Raw genomic sequence first — 21,289 nt, 5'->3', positions numbered from 1 at the left:
TAAAACCAGAGCAATCTGCACGCCTCTAAAAGAAGGTGAGAAAATATGTTTTCTGTAATCTGAGTGGGATAACCCTTTAACAGCAAGTACAAGAAGATGCAGACGGCGCGTGACATGCTCCCAGGCTAGATTCAAACCACAAACATCACACGAAACAGTGGACTTATGCAGAAACACATGCTTTCAACAATCGGTCAAAAATATGGACTTCTCCTCTGGCTGTGGCACGTTTAATGTTAGAGGTCATCAAGTACATTTACACAAGGGTTAGATTTAGTCTCCACGGAAACTCCGGAGGCCGGACTTTCAAATACACAAAAACTAAATTAAAGAAATATTTTGGTCTGATTGAAATAATATTGTAGTAGTATTTGTAGTCTTGTTCAAACCAAAGGACACTTTTAGGCATCACCAGTGAGATCTATCATCTATAATACAGGAGACAGGCCTGACAACAGAGTTGGCTGGACCCCTGAAATCCCAAAGAATGGGCCCTCCACAGTTGTGATATAGCACCAATATTAACTCTTTTTTTTTAAACTTAACACCTTTTTGACACTTTTTGCCCCTTAATGCCTCTTTACCCCAATGTTTCCAAGATTCTAACCCCTTTTGAACCACTTTTCTTTCATGTTTTATGTTTTTATGTTTATGTGCCACTCTTTTATCCATTTTTGCCCCTTTTTAACCCCTTTACATTACATTTTTTTCAACATTTTTTGCAACTTTAAAAACAGTTTTTGCAACCTTGAGCCTATTTTTGATACTTTTTGCCTCTTTAACCCATTTAAACCACGTTCCTGCATGCTTTATCTCTTTTGTACCACTATTTTTTCATTTTTTTAACCCATTTTCATTACTTTTGTTGCATTATTTTTGTCATTTGTAACCAATTGTTGATACCTTTACCCCTTTTTCTTCCTCTTTTACCAATTTTTGCCACATTTATGTCTTTTCACAACTTTTTCTGCCAATATTTGTCCCTTTGTGCCATTTTTGCTGCTCTCTAACCTCTTTTCAATGCTTTTCTAGCCCTTTTTGCAGCACTTCTGCCAACCTTAACATTTTTTTTTAAATATCTACTAACTATGACAGTAAATTTCTGTAAAAACAGATCAAATGTTAAGCCATGTTAAAACTATTTCATTATTAATTGTTTGTGGGATGGATTGAACAGCTGCAGACATCTAAAGCCAAAGGATACTTTAAAACAGTGTTACTCAATCCTACTCAACCAAAGAGCCAAATTGCAGAAAAATACCTTTGCAAGAGCCACAATCTAAGTGGTGAAACGAGGCCAAAAAAGCTTGAAGTAAAATAACAATAAGTTAAAGGAGGCTAAAAGGTCAAGAAGCAACAAAAATGAGTGAAAATAGGAGAAAAACATGGAAAAGGGGTCAGAAAGTAGAAAAAAATGGGTGAGAAGTGACAAAAAATAAGTTACAGGTGGCAAAAAATGGTCCCAAAGTGGCAAAAACAAGGAAAAACAATGGATGAAAAGTGACTAAAATGGGCAAAAAATAGGAAACAAGTGGTATTTAATAGCAAAAGGTAGTTTAAATGGGCGAAAAGTGGCAAAAACATGGCAAAAAGGGATGAAAATGAAATATGAAATTGCCAAAAAGAAGTGGTTAAATGGGCACAAACAAGGAAAAAAGTGGTATGGAATGACAAAAGGTAGCTTAAATTGTTAAAAATGGAGAGAAAAGAAATGGTGAAAAGGGCAAAAATTTGATAAAAGTGGCAAAAAAAATGGGTACAAAGTACAAAAAAGTGTCAAAAATTGGCCAAAAAGTAGGGAGAAAGTGGTATTTAATGGCAACAGATAGCTAAAATGGGGAGAAAAAATGGTGAAAAGGGCAAAAATTGGATAAAGGTGGCAAAAAAATGGGTAAAAAGTTGCAAAAAGTGTCAAAAATTGGCAAAAAGCAGGGAGAAAGTGGTATTTACTGGCAAAAGGTAGCTTAAAGGGGCAAAAATGGGCAAAAAAGCAGGAAAAATGTGGTATTTAATGGCAAAAAGGTAGCTTAAATAAATGAAAAGTGGCAAAAAAATTGTGAAAAGAGATTAAAAAAAAAGTTTTAATATTAAAATAATAATATTTAAATTTAAGAGCCACACATTGAGTATCACTGCTTTAAAACCACAACATCTTCTTTCCTACTTTTCTGAATTTAATGATCTTTCAGGGGCCAGATAGGGAGCTTAGGGCGGCCTGATATGGGCCCCTGGGCCACCAGTTGATGATCAGTGTTTTATGTGTGTGATGTATAAAATCCATGCTTTCCTCATTGCATTTACAGTTCTGCAGCTTTATTTAAAAAATAGCTCCAGCACACAATAAACTGAGTTTATAAGGCTGAAAAAATAAGGGCAGCGTTTCTCAATAATCTGTCAAACTGAAAATAGAGCCACATTTCCCTTTTTTCAGCTCTGACAGGCATGATTAGGAGTACTTGTATACAAACATCATCAACAATAGTCCACAGTGGTGCAGAAAAGAGAGTGAGAGAGTGCAGAGAGCATACGTGTTGGAATAATGCTTTTGTTGTTTGGCTGCTCTTAACAAGCACAATCACCCCACTGGAAAGCGCGCAGTGATTGGAGTGGCATATTTGTCTGAATTTTCGAATAACAATCCGCCCACTGCAGGAAAATTCCTGGCTGATGGTATCAGCAGTGTTTAGCGTGGCAAAGTTAATTAAACTGTCACTGTTTTACAGGTAATCTTGATGCAATCTCCAGCCTACAGAGGATTTGAAAGACTTTTATGTTAAATCACAAAACTTTGATGATAGAATGAATAATAGTGAGTTTCATTTTTATGCAAATGAGGGGAAAATAGTGAAGGACACACTAGGAATGACACTTCAGATGAAAGTTTTAAGCTGTTACCTGATAGCCTTTTGATTTAGCATAAAAGCATTAAATAGGAACTCATTCCCTGCATAGTCTCATATTTGCATAAGATAATGCAATACTGAGGAGAATTTCCAAATGTTGTACATCCCTCTTTATAGCAAAAGCTTTGAATGTATAAATCATTTAACAGCGTAGTTCCCATCAATGAAAGTACCGCAGCTTGTTAGGGGCCCGTGACAAGAAGGGGGAAAGACAGATGGGCCTTTTTAAAACAGAAGAAATGAATTAGTTACAACATTTTGTTTCTAAAGTTGGAATCACGTAATCCTGAGGGGTCAGATAGAGGGGGACAGCCATTAGAATGAATAGGAACGGAGGAAAGTTAGTACTTTACAGCTCTAAACGGATCTCTAAGCTGCACTTATCATCAGAACATTCCTATGTACGTTATGTATGATCCCTACACTTTACAAAGCAGTGATTTATACCACACTTTAAATCAGAGTTACCCAACCCTGCTCAACCAAAGAGCCATTTTTTTTATTTTTTTTTTTTTTAATGCCTTTGCAGGATCCATAATGTAAGTGGTGAAAAGTGGCATATAAAGGGTTAAAGTGGCTTTAAAAATACAGTGCTTAACAAATGTATTAGACCACCTGTCACATCTGTCTAAGAGACCATCCAGCATCATGAAGTGCTTTAATGCGGACTCTTTCATTTTCAGTCAGCTCTCCACGTTTTACCATTTTGAACAGGAATGAGGAATTTCAAACTGAATTCACCCAAATTTGAGCCGGCTCACTGGGCTTCTCTGAGAAGTCAGAAATGAATCAAGCATAACATTCAACCAATAAAACTCATTTTTCCTTTCAGGACTGCAAGTAAATAACTATAATCTGACATATTAATCAAGAAATATTAATGTGCTTTACTATTTTTTCTGTTTTGTTTTTTTTTTGTAAATCAGTAAATTTGAAAATTCATGGATAACAATAATTATTATACTTTAGCATTAAAATATCATTTGGGTTCAAGAGCTTCTACATATTGGTGTATTAACCATTGCAGAAACATAAAAAATGATTTTGGTAATTACCAAAGGTTAGGGTGGTCTAATAAATTCATTGAGCACTGTACGTTAATGGTGGCAAAAAGGGACAAAAATGGGCGAAACCTGGGGAAAAGTAGACATAAAATGGCCAAAAATAGGTAAAAGGTTAAAAAATGGGGAAGGAAAAGTGGCAAAAATGGGTGAGAAGTTACCAAAAATTGAATTACAGGAGGCAAGAATGATAAAAATAAAAAAAAAAAATTTAAACATGGCAAAAATTAGTGTAAAAGTGACTAAAACAGGCGAAAAGGTAGGAAAAATGGGAAAATAGGAGAAAAATGGAAAAATTCAGCTTATATGGGCAAAACATGGCAAAAAATGGCAAAGAAAAACAGAAAAAATGCAAAAAAACAAGAAAAAAGAGGCCAATCAGAGCAGCAAAACACGTGACGTAGCTGCTACCGAGCTACCAAAATAGTAAATCCATAGAGAGCTGCATAACGCGAACCATGGCGACTATAGACATGTCAGTACTCAACTTTTGTGGTTTTTGAAAAGAAAACAACTCACAGCTGTTCTTTGTTCTTCTTTTAAAGAAGAAATGTTGTCAAGGTTTGATAAACTGGCGCTTTAGCAGCATCCACGCTTCCAAATGCCCTCCAAGCCCTTCCGCCACTAACCTCTTGCTGTTACTTGTTTACGCCATAGTTCTTAAATTGCCCCTTGGGGACAAAAAAAGTTTGTTTTTTTTACTTGAATTTGAATTTCTGTATTGAATTTTAGTTCGCGTTATGCAGCTCTCTATGGGTTTACTCTTTGGGTAGCTCGGTAGCGGCTACGTCATGTGTTTTGTTACTCTGATTGGCCGGTTAAGATTTGACAGACAGAACGTTCATCCAATCACACTCTGAGTTATTTTTTCAAAGCCTCTGACCTTTCTATGAGAGGTTTACCAGATGGATGTGTGAAACACATCCATCTGGCATGTCAGGTTATAGTCAAGCAGCATGCATTGACTTTCCTGGGAGCACATGGCTAGAAACCCCCATATGTATAGAAACATTTATGATAAAGCAAACTGAATACAATAAAATTTCTCCAAAAGCAATCAATCCATAGTAGCATGAATCTGAATATAAGGGTGCAACAAGCTTGATACTATGAAGGAGGAGGCTGGGGTGGAGGAGGTTACGCTTTGGCAGCAGCAGCGATCTGGTGCAGCAGCATTAATTAAGCAGGAATTAGTGAGACGTACATCATGTTTAAATACACTGATGTGTTGAGAGGAAGAGCTGTGATTGGCTGTTGGAGCTGGGAGGCGATGATTAGGATCAGGTGGCCTTCAGGTGATCACAGCTGGATATCTGACTACGGTGTCCTGTATGAACTAACTCCAGACTTCATTGGTTTTATTTGGGGTTTTTTTGTGTGTTTTTCCTGAGTATTTCACCACTTTTTACACAAGTTAGTAGAAGCTTAAGAATAAACAATGTGTTAAGTTTCACACTAGTCCACTAAAGATGGTTCAAAAGTCCTTTAAATAGGCTGGAAAATTAGACAAAAGTTCCTGGATAGGGAAAACTTGGCCTCCTTGCAAAGCCAGCCTTTCTGATACTGACTCATCACGCCACTTAAAGATCATTAAATACTGTAACTTATTATCTAGTGGAAAAAGTAATACAAAAGATATTCAATCTTCTTTCTATTTGCAAAGCTTAAAAAAATAATATAATCAACATTAAGAAACAGCTCTGTTTATCCATTATAATTTCTTTTATAGACTGAATAATTAAAGCCTTGTTTCATTTTTTTCTGGATTAAATGGCACACTGTTGGGTTTATGAATTTGCCATTCTTTCACGTTGTAAAATCCTCTCAAATCCTCCTCGGATAAAGTCAAAAAACACAATTTGGTCAACATGAAAAAGCATGCTGCTTTTGAGAAGTTGACATTTTGTAGATGTAAGGTGCAGAATACAAAGTACGGCCTTTAAACACGACAGGTGGCTAAATACAGGGGCTGTAAAAAGGATAACAAATTACAAATGACAGCTCAGATTGTGGGCTTTACTGTAATCTTTTTCCCCACAAACACACAAACAGTTTAAAGCCACATGGGCTCTGGGTACAGACAGCTTCATAAAAGAAGGATGCGGCGGTAACATCTATTTCCGAGCGTTATCACTTGCCTCTGATTCACCTCTTCTATACCTTCCCGTCGCCGTGGCAGCAGCAATAGGAAGCGGTTTGATAACTCTGTGTCTTTATCAGGAAAAAGCCGGGCTGACATTTGGACTAAGTCGGCTGATACCATATAGCGGTTGACATTCATTTCACCTTTTCAACCTGCAGCTTCATCTCGTCCTCTATGTATTTTTCATGCAGGAATAATCTGACGGAGGACGTGTGGTGATAAAGCACTGAAATAAGCAGATGTTAGCAACACCGTGCCGTCAAATGACAAACTCATCAAGCTTCAACAACTGTTAATTCAAGATCAACCACGCATGCACCTGTCCCTCATGTTAGTCCGTGCACCTGTCTTGTCTTGAAATCTCAGAACTGCTGCCAATAAAGGTTCAGTTCATGAGGAAAAATCCAACATGAAGTCTCAAAGTTAGAATTCAAGGTTTTACTCGTTTATCACCTTTAAATGAGAGTAGTGCAGCTTGCAGTTTGCTCCATCTAGAGCAGGCGTGTCAGACTCAATCACAAAAGGGGCCGGATTCTGAATTAAGGTCTAACCTGAGGGCCGAACAGAGTCCACATTTAACCAAACCTTTAACCCCATTTTCACCAGTAATAAATTATGGGGGAAAACTAGCACTGATGATAAATGATTTTGAGATTTAAAAAGTCAAAATGATAAGTTATCCGGATTCGTATTAACGTTGAGCATAAATGGGCCTTAATACCGCCTGGTGGTTATGTCTGTGTGGTGTGTGTTGCTGTGAAAATACAGTTGAGGGATCATAAGACTGTCGTTTTTTCAGAAGTACAGTGATTTGTAAAATGGTATAAAAAGAGCTGACCCTCAGGCCTAGTGACCTTGACCTTTGACCTCCACTATCTTATCAGCTCATACCTGAGTCAGGGTGAATATTTTCATTAAGTCTAAAAAAATCCTTCAAATCTTTTTAAGATATCACATTTACAAGTAAGACCTGGAAGGCAAAGACTAAACATGAGGCCCAATGACCTTGATTGCTGACCTTTGACCTCCAAAATCTATTTTGGTTATCCTTGAGTCACTGTGGAGTCATTTTCCAAAATTTTGAGTAAAATCTGTTGAGGTGTTCTTGAGATATAACATTCACAAGAACAAACCCGATACACAAATAAATCTAAATGAAATGGCGTGCATACATCAAGCTCATTATGGATGGCTTTTTATTTACATTATGGTAAAGATGAAGAAGTGATTTCAGACGTGGATGGGTCTTAGACATAGTGAGTGTCTAATGCAAAAACTTTGGCAGAACATTTCTGTAACTGTGAGCCAAACCCTCTGGGTCTGGTTGCTTCCTGGTGAGTCTGGCTTTGATTCAAACTTTCTTCAACAGAGAGGTCAGCACTGGCCAAAGGATTTTGTTGTTTTTAAGGTTGGTAAAGTTTTCACATTTTCCCATGATTCAAAACTTTCTTGCACTCATACTCTTTTTGGTGGTTGAGTTAAAAAGTCCAGGCACTGGAAAGTCTCCAAAGTCAGTGTTCTATTAAACAAATGTCAAAGAGTCGACACCTACTGTGCAGAACTCATTAGTTTTTTCTTCTGATTTTCCAACAAGGTTAGAGCCACAGCGGGTGGTGATGTGGTAATAAAAGGACCGTGGTTAATGTTGTTAGGTCCATCTGTGCTTTCACTCTAATGACAGGAGAAGACAGATAAATCCAGAAGAAGCTGACACAAAAACTTTGGTTCCAAAAAAGTTGGGACACTGTGTAAAACTTGAATAAAAACGGAATAAACCTTTCCAACTTCAATTCAAGAGATGTTTCATGTTCAGACTTATACATTTTATTACTCTGCAGAATTTTGAATTCGATGCCTGCAAATGCTCCAAAATAGTTGGGACAGTAGCATGTTCATCACTGTGTTACATTCTGGAAGCTTCTGGGGACTGAAGACACCAACTGTTAAAGCAGTGATACTCAACATGTGGCTCTGAAGCCACACACTGAGTATCAACATGATCCTCCTTCAGGAGAGCCACATCCATGAAGCCACACCCATTTCCTGAGAGGGGCGGAGTCAGACAGCTCAGTAACATTTAAAGCTACGGACACAGAAACAGCTCGTTCTGAGCAGGGCTGAAACAGAGGGGTTTTTAGACATGCAGAACTCTAATACTGGAGTGCTTTTTCAGCAATGAACTTCACAGGCATGTTTTGGGGACCTCTGACACCGATATAAATGTGCCTTAAAGGGTAAAATATGTGACCTTTTAAGTCAGCACATCTTAAATAAGTTCAGGCACAGAGAAGTTGGCAGTGATTCTGGATGCTGTCCAAAAATGGATTTTGCTTTTCATGGTAGAGTCGTAGATAACATTTTAGATACAGCAATGTGTTAACTGAAAATGTTTTTCTGAAGTGCTCTGAATCCTGTATTGTTGACTTTTCAAATTGTGAAATGTGGTTAAAAAATTGGTAAAAGGGTTAATAGTGGCAATAATGTGTCAACAGAGCCAACAATAGTCAGAGAGTGGCAAGATTTGGTTTAAAACCCTTTAAAACTGACGCGCTGTTGAAGCACACTTTGCATGATCATAATTGCATGATTGTTTTTGTTATCGGAAAAATTCAAACAGTTTCTGAAAGCTGAGAAACTGTGCTTCACAGCATTATTACTGTAATTTCTCCTTTTCTCACTAAGATTCTAGCATAAATTCCCCTGTTTTTTTTTTTGTGTTTCTTCATTTTAGACTGTTAAAACACTCTTAACATGCATTAAAATGTAACTAACTGCCACATATTAAAAGTTCTAAGTATTGTGGAAAAATGGGCAAAAGCACGTACTCACAGGACATTTTTTGGGCCTTTTATGGTTAAAATAAGAAGAGTCCAGAAACTCAGGATTTAAAGGGTTAAAAGTGGCAAAACCAGGCAGAAAAAAGTGGTGGAAGGGTTTCAAATTGACAAACAAATGGGTATTAAGTCGCAAAACTATGTTAAAATTGGCAGAATTGGTGTAAAGTGGCAACAGTGTGATTCAAAAATGTTCTTAGTTTTTTTAAGGCATTTGGGGACAACCTCCCAGTGTCTCATGAACCCCAATGGGGTCCCGACCCCAACATTGAGAACCCCTGACCTAAAGGATTGGTGGTCCTAAGTATTCAGTGCTCGTTTCTTGCCTTGCCCCTGACATGCAGGGATTTCTCCAGACTCTCAGAATCTTTTGACAGTGCTATGTACTGTATATGGTAAAATTACCTGCAAATTCACATTGAGAAACTAACGACTAACCCTTTAGGTGCTGTTTTTGTACCCAGTCACTATACTATCACCAATTCACCCAGTTATGTGTGGAACGTTCCAGATGTTTTTTTGAGAATTCCACAACTTTCCCAGTCTTTTTTTGCCCTTGTCCCAGTTTTTTTGGAACATTTTGCATCAACTTTGGAATGTGTGTATTTTCTGATAAAGTAAAGATTGTCACATTGAACATTAAATTTGTCTTTGTGTTTGAGCTCAGGTTGAAGAACTTCTTAAAATCCCCATATCATGTTTTATCCACATTTTTCACATGTCAGCTATTTTGGATTGAGGTTATGAGAAGATTTATTAACTGAATGTGAGAATGCATATATCTTTGTGCTTAAGAAAACTGAGGACTTGAGCTTGGCTGTAAATTTAAGAGAATATAAAAGAGTTTGATGCCTGAGGAGGAAGCACGCTAATTTATGTTCCATTAAATTAGTCATGTTGAACGTGATAATTACTCATGTTAAGAGAAATGATCATCCAACACTCCATGCTGATACAATGTGCCATGACTGTAGCTGGCGGGCTTTTAATTTTCTTAGTCATAACAGTTGGGATGGACCGACCAATCTAAAAGTGAAAAGTGCGTGTGGGCGTGCAGTTCAGGGAGAAATACACACATGTACTGCTCGCCAATTTTGAGGTCAAACCACACTGAACACTATTCTCCTCTGTTATTACCGTCAAACACAGAAAACGCTTCAAAGAATCAGTGAAAACTTATCAAGTTAATTTATGTGGATTTACAAAACATAACGCAGCTAATGTTCACTGTGAGAGTAAAAGAAGATAAAAACAGGCTGGAGGAAAAATGCTGGTTTGAGTTGTAGAAAGACGCTGTGGTTCTGCTCTGGGTCGTTCTGAAGAGCTCAGCCTTTGCATTAAGACTGCTGGATTTTCTACAGTCAACTGTAAGTGATACTATTAGAAAGTGGAAGAGTTTAGGAACAACGGCAGCTCGGCCATGAAGTGAAAGATCCAAAAAAAAAACATCACACAGCGGGTCAACATCTGCTAAGGCCCATGGTGCCTTAATGTCAAGTCTGCTGATTCCATCGCTGAGGAGTTCTGGACTTCCTCTGGCATTACCGTAAGAACAAAAACTGTGTGGCAGGAGCTTCATGGGATGGGTTTCCATAGTCGAACCTCACATCACCAAATCTGGTGCCAAGTGTCGTATGAACACACCAAGGAGGGGATAATGGTATGGGGCTGTTTTTCAGGGTCTGGGCTAGGCCCCATATCCCTGCTGAAAGCTAACCTTTAAGCTTCAGCATACCAAAACATTTCAGACAATGCTATGCTTCCAGCTGTGTGGCAACAGTTTAGACCAGGGGTCGCAAACTGGCCCTGAAATATGAGGTCTGCAGATTTCCTCCAGTATAAAAATATAAACATAACCTTGGTGATATCAAATATCCTTAAGTCATAAAAATGTGAAAAAATAGAAATTAAAAATAATTACATAAAAAGAAATATGGGAAAATAAATTCATCTGTGCCTCCACTCTTCTTGGAAGGCAAGATTTTGGAGTGATTCTGTTGGAATGTGTGTCCATTCATTCTCTAGAGCTTTTATGACAGGGGTGTCAAACTCAATTACAGAAGGGGCCGGATTCTGGATTAAGGTCTGACCTGAGGGCCTAACAGGGTCCACATTTAACCAAACTGTCAACCTCATTTTTGCCAGTGATAATTATGGGGGGAAACTAGCTCTGTTGATAGATGATTTTAAGATTTAAACAGTCAAAATGATCAGCTTAAAATCTGAGATTAAAAGTCAAACTTATTAGTTCAAAAGGTCAAAACACAAAATTACATGTTAAAAATAATGCTTTAAAAAGGCAAATATATAAAAAAGAAAGTCCCAATCATGTTTTTCAGGCAAAATATGACAAAATTTAAAAATCTGCACCTAAAAGGTCAAAATATGAGATAAAAAGTGAAAAAAAATAAAATGACAAAGTCAAAATATGAGACAAAAACTCTAAATTATAAATTGAAAAAGTCAAAATATGAAATAAAAGTACAAATAATACATTGAAGTCATAATTTTGCAATAAAAAAATTAAATACGAAATGAAAACACAAATGAATTTATTTTTCCATATTTCTTTTTATGTCATTTTTAATTTCTTTTTTTTTTTCACATTTTTCTGACTTAAAGATATTTGATATCATCAAGGTTAAGTTTACATTTTTATACTGGAAGAAATCTGCAGACCTCATATTTCAGGGCCAGCTATAATGAGAATATGATCTGATCTCGGGGTCCAGATTTAAATTAGTCGGCCTTGAGTTTGACACCCCTGCCCTAATCCCAACCCCTGACCCTTACCCTGAAAATTACTTCAATTATTCAAGAAGGACTGACTTTACTTTAGTGGGCCAAAATAAGAAATTATCAAGAAACTTATCTGGAGCATTTTCATCTCAGTTTTAAGAAACTGCTGCATAAAATACCAGCTAATTACCAGAGAAATGCTGCAATATTACAAAGCTGTGGGTTATGGTTGGGGTAAAATACCATGTAATTACCAGATGATTGCCACAATATTATGAGGAGTTACTTGATAATTATGACATTATTACTGGGTAAATACTTCCTTGATATTACAGAGTTATTACTAGGTAAAATGTCAAGTTATTAAAAATTACACCTTGTTTTTTAACACTAGAACTGCCAATGGGTCAAACTTACCCAAGGCTGTTCTTTAATTGTATCTACCTTAATGTGTTTACAGTTTTTAAGACAGTCAGTCAGACTTTTCCTAAAAGTCTGTTAAATAGCGCCTGGTGTCATAAGAAAAATCTTGGCCTAAACCCAAAATTTGTTTATAGACATTTATATCTAGAACCACCACGTAGGTCAAATTTACCCCGTAAGAAAGCCTTGATTTTCTCAGTTTTATTTCACACCAGCAATAAAAAGATGGTGCAATCGAAATATCTTCTCTCTACTGCAGCAACGTCTAATCAGAAGTCATAGATCAACCTTCAACGTGGATACAACAGAGAAAAAAGACATGTACCATTGATAAATGTCTAAAGCAGCGTACTCAACCTTATTCTACCCAAGAGACACATTGTCTTAAAAATACTATTGCAAGAGCCACCATCCAAAACCAGCCATGTGATGATCAATCTAAATTATCCTTAGTTGAAATGAAACAGTGAATTGGTGGATTATTGTGTTGTTAAATGGGATGCAATAGACTACAGAAAAATGTCTGTATAGTGTCAGAAGAAAGAATATTTCACAGATAGTAAGCATGTGTGTTTATTTATGTAAGTTCCACCTGGACTAAAGTCTTTTTAAAATATCAGACTGTGCCAATTTAGAGCGATGAGAAACTTTCCAAAGAGCTGATGAATCATGGGTGTCTGTTTGGATATTCATCTTTCATATTTGGACATTTACTGTGGTTCTGTGACTCTGTTAACTTTAAGTTGTACTTTCTATTTTTTTTACTCTCATTATTATCGCTTTTAGCTAAAGGGGAGGGTCCCCATATTGGTCTTTGCCTTGGGCCTCCAAATGGCTAAAGCCGGCCCTGGCTTACGCCTGCAGCCCCCCCTCACAAATCTTTTTTTTCCTGCCAGTTTGTTGCTTTCATTTTTCTCTTTCTGCCCTTTTGACAGTATTTATTATTAGTGCATTTGAGATCAAATAAAACACCCACGTTTGGACAAGTTTTACTCAATTTTACATGATTTCAAAATGTGTGTGTTTGGCTTGTTGATGATGCGCATCACAAAACTTATTATCAAATACGAGTATGGGAGAGCATCGGCAGGAAGTGACTGAAGAGATTTGTTAAAATGAAGGCATTAGAAGCTCCACTTTGAACACAAGACAAAACACCTCTATGAATGAACTCACTGAAGAGACGCGCCATCAGCGGATGTCCTCTGCGCTCTTTTACACACGTTCCTCTGCCCTGTGCGCATCCGATGGTAATAATATACAAGTTTTCATTTGAATTTGGAAGTTAAAGTCTGTCTTCTTTGTGTGGACTTAGATTTATTGATGTATCTTAGTGCAATGAGTCTTTACTGCTGACAGTTTTCATCTTTGTAAAGGATTTCGGGAGGATTTTTTAAATTTAAAGTAAGCCTTAAAAGAGCCGCAACTGGTCACTAAAGAGTCACATGTTGCTCGAGAGCCGCGGGTTGAGTATCACTAGTGTAAAGGTAATCTCAGTGCTTTTAATGAAGAAGAATCTGGTGATGAGGAAGTTTCAGGGTTAGCAATCAGTCCAAAGACGATTTTCTATGTGACAGATCATCTTCCAACAGTGATCTAGTTCTCTATCTGTGGTTAATAAGCTGTTCAATGTCAGTGGTTAACTAACAGACCTCCATTAGAGCTATTTATGAAAATCAATGCACTTTAATGACAGGTAAATCTGATCTATTGGCTGTTTTAGGTAAGTAGAGATCCACGGCGGTTCTAGTGTTAAAGGAATTACAGATACTTTAAAGTTACTGGGTAAGTAGGGTCCACTAAAATAAAGTGCTGTTGTGTATAACTATGTTGCTGTAAAAATGAGAGATGATTTTTTGTTCCATATCCCCCAGCCTAGTTCTGTGATGGTGTGACAAACTGGAACCAGGTGATTAAAGGAGTACCAGCGCTTATTGTTCTGAATTCCTGCCATGTCCAGCAGGTGGCAGCACAGTTGTAAGCTTTGGATTTATGTGGACTTTGTTCAGGCAGTGCCAGGGCAGCTAGGAGAGCCTTCTGGGGTCCTTAAAGTGTGCTCCCTTTTTTCTGATCTGGACCTCAAAGACTGAACAGCATGTGAGTGCATGAGGGTATGTAAGTTGCAAAAGACGCTTACTGCATCATTTTTTGTCAGTTAATACGTACTGCATAACCTCATAATGCATGTTCTGTGTTGATTGTGCTATGTTCTAGTGGAGTTTGTACTTAGTAATCCATTATGTTCAGAGCTAATGCTAAGCTAAGATGCTAATATTTGTCACTGGTCGTTCATCTAAAGTTGCTGCGTTGTTACTCTGATGCTGGGGGTTGTTTTCCACTGCTAGCATGATTTAGCATGCTAATGCTAAAGCTAATGCTAACTCGCTAATGCTAGTATTTTTTAATGCTAATGTATGCTAGTAGTGGGCAAGTTATCAATGCTTGGGCATTGACTTCCTGTTTATGTTGTGTTGTCAACTACAGAAACCATTTGACTTTTCATTCAGCAACAATTAAAGTTCAACGGAAAACTATCCCTGCTCCGTGTTACTCTCTGACCGGAGTCAGAGCTGATGAAGAGCCAAGAGTAGTCTATACTATCGTACCTCACTGTCTAATACTTATTTTTCCCTCTTTAAAAGCAAATCTGCAGTTTTGAAATGTACTTAAAATGGTGATTTAAATGCTACTTTTTTAGGACTTCTTGGAAGACTTGCCATGAATTTGGATTACAAAAACCCAGTGAGTCAGTCAGCCCATGAGCCATCACTGTTTGTGTCCACAATAGAGCTCCATCCTCTAACTGATAGTTTTGCAGCAGCTTGTTGTGAATTCACAGTCCTCCTACTCCAGAGTGAAGGTCGTGTTTCACTACACCTGCTTTTAAAAAGCCTTCTTCTACTACTCATTGTCAAAATTTGCCATGGCATTTTTACATCATAATCAGGTTAGAAACGAACTCTAGCAGTGGCGTGCACAGACTTTTTCAAGGGCAGGGGGGAAAAGAAAAAAAAAGGCACATACAGCGCGTTCTCGCCACTGAAGAGGGCAATTTAGACATGTTTATATGTTCTACAAATAGCACATTATATAGCCTTAAAACAGACTAACTAGACAGACTACTCAAGTTAGTTTGTAGTCAGGATCAGCATCCACAAGAACTGTGGAGATTCAACGCTGGACTGTGAAGAACACACAGAAATAAATCAATAAATCCCTAGGGGGTCTGGGGGTCTTCCCCCAGAGCATTTTCAATGAAGTAGATGCCATTTCCTGTATTCTAGTGCATTTTAACACCATATTAGCATCAGATAATCCAAACTGGTTCTGTGAGATATAGTTCTGGCTCAATATAGATCAAAAAAGGGCCCAGCATAAAAGTCATTACAACAGTAGTGTTTTGCAAACCAGGAGGGCACTTAAACACGCGTTTTTACCACCCAAGAGGGCATTTATCATGTTTTAACCAGCCAAGAGGGCAATTTAGTGTGTTTTGCCAATGAGGAGGGTACTTAAACACTTAAACAGGCCTTTTTGCCACCCAAGTGGGCAGTTTATCATGTTTTATCTCTTATGAGCTGCTATGTTTTTTTATGTACCTGTATTCATTCTCCTGTACAGCACTTTGGTCAACTGTGGTTGTTTTTAAAGTGCTTAACAAATAAAGTTGGATTGGATTGGATTTAACCAGCCAAGGGGGCAGTTTAGTGTGTTTTGCCAACCAGGAGGGCACTTTAGCACATGTTTAGGATCCTAAGAGGGCACTTTAACATGTTTTTTTGGCTCTCGAGGGCACTTTAGCGTGTGTTTTGGCTCCAAAGAGAGCACTTTAGCACACGTTTTGGCTCTCGAGGGCACTTTAGCACATGTTTTGGCTCCCAAGAGGGCACCTGAGTGCGTGTTTTTCAACAATTGGGCCCTGACACCCCCCCCCCCGTGCACGCCACTGAACTTTAGTATACACTTGGTAGATGAGAATTAATCCTTATTGGTTTTTACCAATTTCAGAGGCAAAAAAAAGTAAAGCAGCCCTTTTCTTAAATATTACAAAAGCTCGACAGTGATCAGGACAACCTAGGTAAATAATTTTCTCCATGCATCCTAATCTGTGCCCACAGACAGCCAGCTGTTTCCACGCTGGAGCAGAGTTCATTCAGAGTGTTATTTTTCCAACATCTGTGAAATTAAACTTTTATTTTTGACTCAGATCTGTGAGCTATGAGCAAAGCTGGCTTCTTGACGTTTGTTCAGATTAATGAAAATTTTTTAACATTGTTTTTGGCTGCGGGCTAAAGACCTTGTAGAAGTTTTCAAAGCTGCTTTGATGTCCCTTTCCAATTAGTGTTTTTATTTTATGCTTTCCAAGCTTTGAAACGTTCCAGTTAACTCTGGCTGAGAACAAGCCGGTGGTTGTAAAACCTTCCAAACTCCAACAGAATATCCAGTTTTAGGCTAAGGCTGGTGATGAAGTACATCATCACTTCAGATGATAGCAATCAGATACAGTTCATAGTTGCTCTTCACCTTTTTAATGCCAACTATAGATGCTTTCTTTGTGTTAAAGACAGGATTTTAACCCTTAAGGACCCACCATAACACAGGTGTCACATGGCCTTTAAATGTCCTGTAAAAGACCCTGTACAGCATTTTTTATTGACTTCAGCAAATAAAATCCCTGACTGAAACGCATTCTGATGGGCCATGTGATTGGTTGAATAAGTTAAAAGTGGAAAAAAATGAAATAGGTGTAGAAAAATGTGTCATAACTTGGGAAAGTAGTGGTGTAAAGGGTTCAAAAGAGGCAACAGTGGGATTAAGATGGCAAAATATATATATATATATATATATATATATATATATATATATATATATATATATATATAAATGCAACGAGGGGAACAATGTGAAGAAACTAGTGAAAAGTGGTTAAAAGTGACAAATGGGTTGAAATGGACCAAAAGGGAAGGTGCAGCATGCAACCTGCATTAGATATAGAAATACATCTCTTTTGACAGCTATAACAGTGCTACTTCAATTCTCTTGTTCTTTTTTTTTTTTTTTTTGCTTCGCAGCATAAAAACACCTCAGCTCTGCATGGCCAGAGTGAAACGGCAGCACAGGTCAGAGACTTTCATGTCCAGTGTAATGGCTTGAGTGTTGGTTATGATAAATGACTGAAACCAACCAAAACAACGGAGGGCGAGCATCTGTGGGGGAGATTCATTGAATTTTACTTCGAAATTGTCCTAAAATTTTAAGAAATTCAACCCATGCTTAGTCTCAGGCATACTTTTCATCTCAGAGAAAGGCATTTCAAGGCATTTTGGGTGAAAGGGGACTCTTTTCTCGTCAAACGTACTCAGATCTGGCGTACCTGGTCGAATTCATCAATAACCAGTTGCAATCCTCCGGACAGCTGCATGGTACAGATGGGTGTGTGCCAAATGCAGAGAGCTAATATTACGTGTAGGTAAAGAAAACGTACAAATGGGTTTGAAAGAGAGGGATCGGGGACGGCATTCAGTAAGACAAGCGAGCCGTTTAAGTAGACGGAACTACTTTGCAAAAGGAGCTCACTTCATCTGGCGTTTGGATTCAGACGATAAACTGAAGCCATATGGAATATTTATCAATGAGGCATTGTTGGCTTTTTAAGGAAGGTCAAATGGCTTAATGCCTACACAACATTTGGCACACACTCATCTGTACCCGTGCAGCTGTCCGGAGGATTACAACTGGTTGCTGATGAATTCAACCAGGTCCACCAGATCTGAGTGTTACCACGAAAGAGCCCCCTTTCACCCAAAATGCCTTCAAATGCCTTTCTCTGAGACGAAAAGCATGCCTGAGCCTAAGCATGGATTGAATTTAGTTAAATTTTAGGACAATTTCGAACTTTGGTAAAGTTATGAAGATATTCACAGATTCGGCCTTTCTGCCTTAATAACTCAGCAGAGGATCGTCACATTTACAAAAACCCTCAATCATCATACATATTATGGGATGATTTCAATCTACTTTTGTGAGATCTTGCAAACTGTTAAAAAAAATCCCTTTTTTTCCCCATGTCCCTGAGAAAAAAAAATTTTCTCCCTTAAAATGTTTTTGTCTCCTATGTCCCGTAAGGGGCTCCGTACCGTCGTACGTTTAAAAGTCTTGCTTGGACAAAAATACAGTTGCATTGTCTGACTGCTAACTTTAACCCTAACTATCATTGTTATAAAATGCGCTGTTAAAAACGGCATGCATGAGTGAAACTCCACAGTTATATTCTCCTGAAAGCACCAGTGACTGCTCGGAGAGCTCAGAGGATCCATATCCCCCGACCTAGCTGTGCTTAATGCTTAGAAAACCCTCGACTGTTTTTATTCTGCTCGCCCTGTAAGGCTGCTGCATGATCATAGCTCTCAGTATTTGGTTTGTTGTTGCTAAATAAACAGCCAGTGTTTTATTATTGATAAGAGGGGAATGGGTTGCAGGCAGCAAAAAGTATAAAAAGGATGATGCAGAGGAGTGTCTTTGCATGATTCAGCCATCTGTTAAAATCACTGTCACACTACTATTATGAATAATTTAGCACCCTGCTAGTGTGGATGCTATACTCTCTGCAAAATTCACAGATTTAAGAGATCGCTCTTTCTTATGCTGTGGTCAGACGACAATGTTGCATATTCTGGATGTTCCCAGTATGATGGATATGTGTCATTCATTTTCCTGTACAGTACAATCACAGAACAGCAGAAGCACACATTAGCGACAGCAGGGAACCGGTACATCAGTAGTTTAATTTACAAGGATGCATATGTGCACCAAAGATGGTGAGACTCCTTTTAATGTCAGGTTCCAACCTGTGATTGCACATTAGCTTGAGGGACTGGTGCTCTCCAGAACTGTAATTACCGACAGCAAGTGTCTTCAGCAGCAGCTCGCACAGGCAGGGGGTGGACTTTGTCTCAATTAGTCAGCTCTGTTTCATCTCCTTTCTCTCCGGAGACGTCGTCGGTTGGAGGCCGGCGTCCGTCCTGCGTGCAGCTGGTGGGCCCATCCTCTCCTTCACACAGCCGAGAAATGTCACAGAACAAAACAAGGAAGCGTTCAAAAGCTTTCTTTGAAGTGAAAGCATCCATTTTGAAGTCTGACATTGCTCTATAGTCCAATTTGTGATCTGCAAACAAATTGCATCTTTTCTGATGAAGGAAGCGAGCGGTAACATCTGCTGCCTTCTGTGAAAGCAGCCTGTGATAGAGGTTTTGACGGCTGGCAGCTTTTTGATAAATCACTTATGACAATTTGTCTTTTTGTCCTCTGTTTAGTTCTGCTCCTCTTGTTAATGCTCAGTGTCTGGTAAAAGCCACAAGCTTCTGCCTTGCTCTGTTGTCATACATTATCAGACAAGTGTTTGGGTCCAGAGAGCATTTTAATGGCCCTTCTACTTGTCATGAAAGGACAACCAAACCTCTCTAAAATCACAAAAATGCTAAAAAAGCATCCGTGCATAGGAATTATAATACAGACGTGCTCGTCTGGCTATTACAAACTTTCCCAATGCTATCAGAAAGTCAAGAGTCGGCCTTATCTGACCCCTCCAGAGCACCGTACAGTCATGTATGAGTGTTAAACCACCTGCAGGTCTTTGCTCTCCGTGCGTCCATTTCATCCTGTTCCAGTCCACCACGAGCTATACACGGTTACAAAAGCAGAACTGTCATCATGACAGGGCAGTGGGGTGTCAAAGGGGGCAGAGAGCACTACAGGCAAGGTCTGCCAGAGCTGTACAAGTTTTGTCGGCGACATTCAGGCTAGCACAAAGCTTAAAAAATGTCTCACCAGCCCTTCATGCAAAAATACCACAGAGCAGAGAGTGAAGGTGCAGCATGCAACCTGCATTAGGTATAGAAATACATCTCTTTTGTCAGCCACAACAGTGCTACTTCAATTCTCTGCTCTTTTTTTTGCCTCACGGCATAAAAAACACCTCAGCTCTGCATGGCCGGAGTGAAACGGCAGCACGGGTCAGAGACTTTCATGTCCAGTGTAATGGCTTGAATGTTGGTTATGATAAATGACTGAAACTAAAGTATAAAACAGTGTTACTCAACCAAAGAGCCAAATTACAGAAAAATACCTTTGCAAGAGCAACAATCTAAGCAGTGGAAAGTGGCAAAAAAGCTTGAAGTAGCAATGACAAAATGTAAAAGGAGGCAAAAATGGTCAAAAAGCAACAATAGGAGACGAAAATGGGGAGAACAATGTGGAAAAAGGGTCAGAATGTAGCAAAAATGGGTGAGAAGTGACAAAAAAATGATTAAAGGTGGAAAAAAAGGGCCAAATGTGGAGAAACATGGCCAAAGAAATGAATGAAAAGTGACTGAAATGGGCAAAAAATAGGAATCAAGTGGTATTTAATGGCAAAAGGTAGCTGAAATGGGCAAAAAGTTACAAAAAATGGTGAAAAAGGGCAAAAATTGGATAAAAGTGGCAAAAAGAAGTGGCAAAAATGGGCACAAACAAGGAAGAAAGTATTTAATGACAAAAGGTAGGTTCAACAGGTGATAAAAATGGTGAAAAAGTGACAACATTGGGAAAAAAAAAGGAAAAATGGGTAAAAAGTTGCAGAAAAAGTGGCAAAAAATGGCAAAAAAAAAAGGAAAGAAGGGGAATTTAATTACAAAAAGTAACTTAAATTGGTGAAAGTGGCAAAAAATGGTGAAAAGGGGCAAAAATGGGATAAAAGTGGCAGAAAAAATTTATAAGAAGTTGCAAAAAAAGTGTAAAAAAAATTGGCAAAAAAGTAGGAAAAAAGTGGTATTTAATGGCAAAAGGTAGATGAAGTGGGCAAAAAATGGCAAAGAAGGTGAAAAAGGGCAAAAATTTGAAAAAAGTGGCAAAAAGAAGTAGCTAAAATGGGCAGAAATGAGAAAGTAGTATTTAATGACAAAAGGTAGCTTCAATGGGGATAAAATGGTGAAAAAAGGGCAAAAATTGGGGAAAAAGGGGTAAGAATGGGTAAAAAGTTGCAGAAAAAGTGACAAAAATGGGCAAAAAAAATAGGAAAAAAGTGGTATTTATTGGTAAAAGGTAGCTTAAAGGAGCAAAAAGTGGCAAAAAAGGAGAAAAATGGCAAAAAGAGGATAAAACTGCCAAAAGAAGTGGCAGAAATGAGCACAAACGAGGAAGAAAGGAGTA

This window comes from Cheilinus undulatus, linkage group 19, assembly GCF_018320785.1.
Source record: "Cheilinus undulatus linkage group 19, ASM1832078v1, whole genome shotgun sequence".
Taxonomy (NCBI): Eukaryota; Metazoa; Chordata; class Actinopteri; order Labriformes; family Labridae; genus Cheilinus; species Cheilinus undulatus.
The sequence above is the reverse complement of the archived record's forward strand: the minus strand, read 5'-3'. Positions refer to the sequence as shown.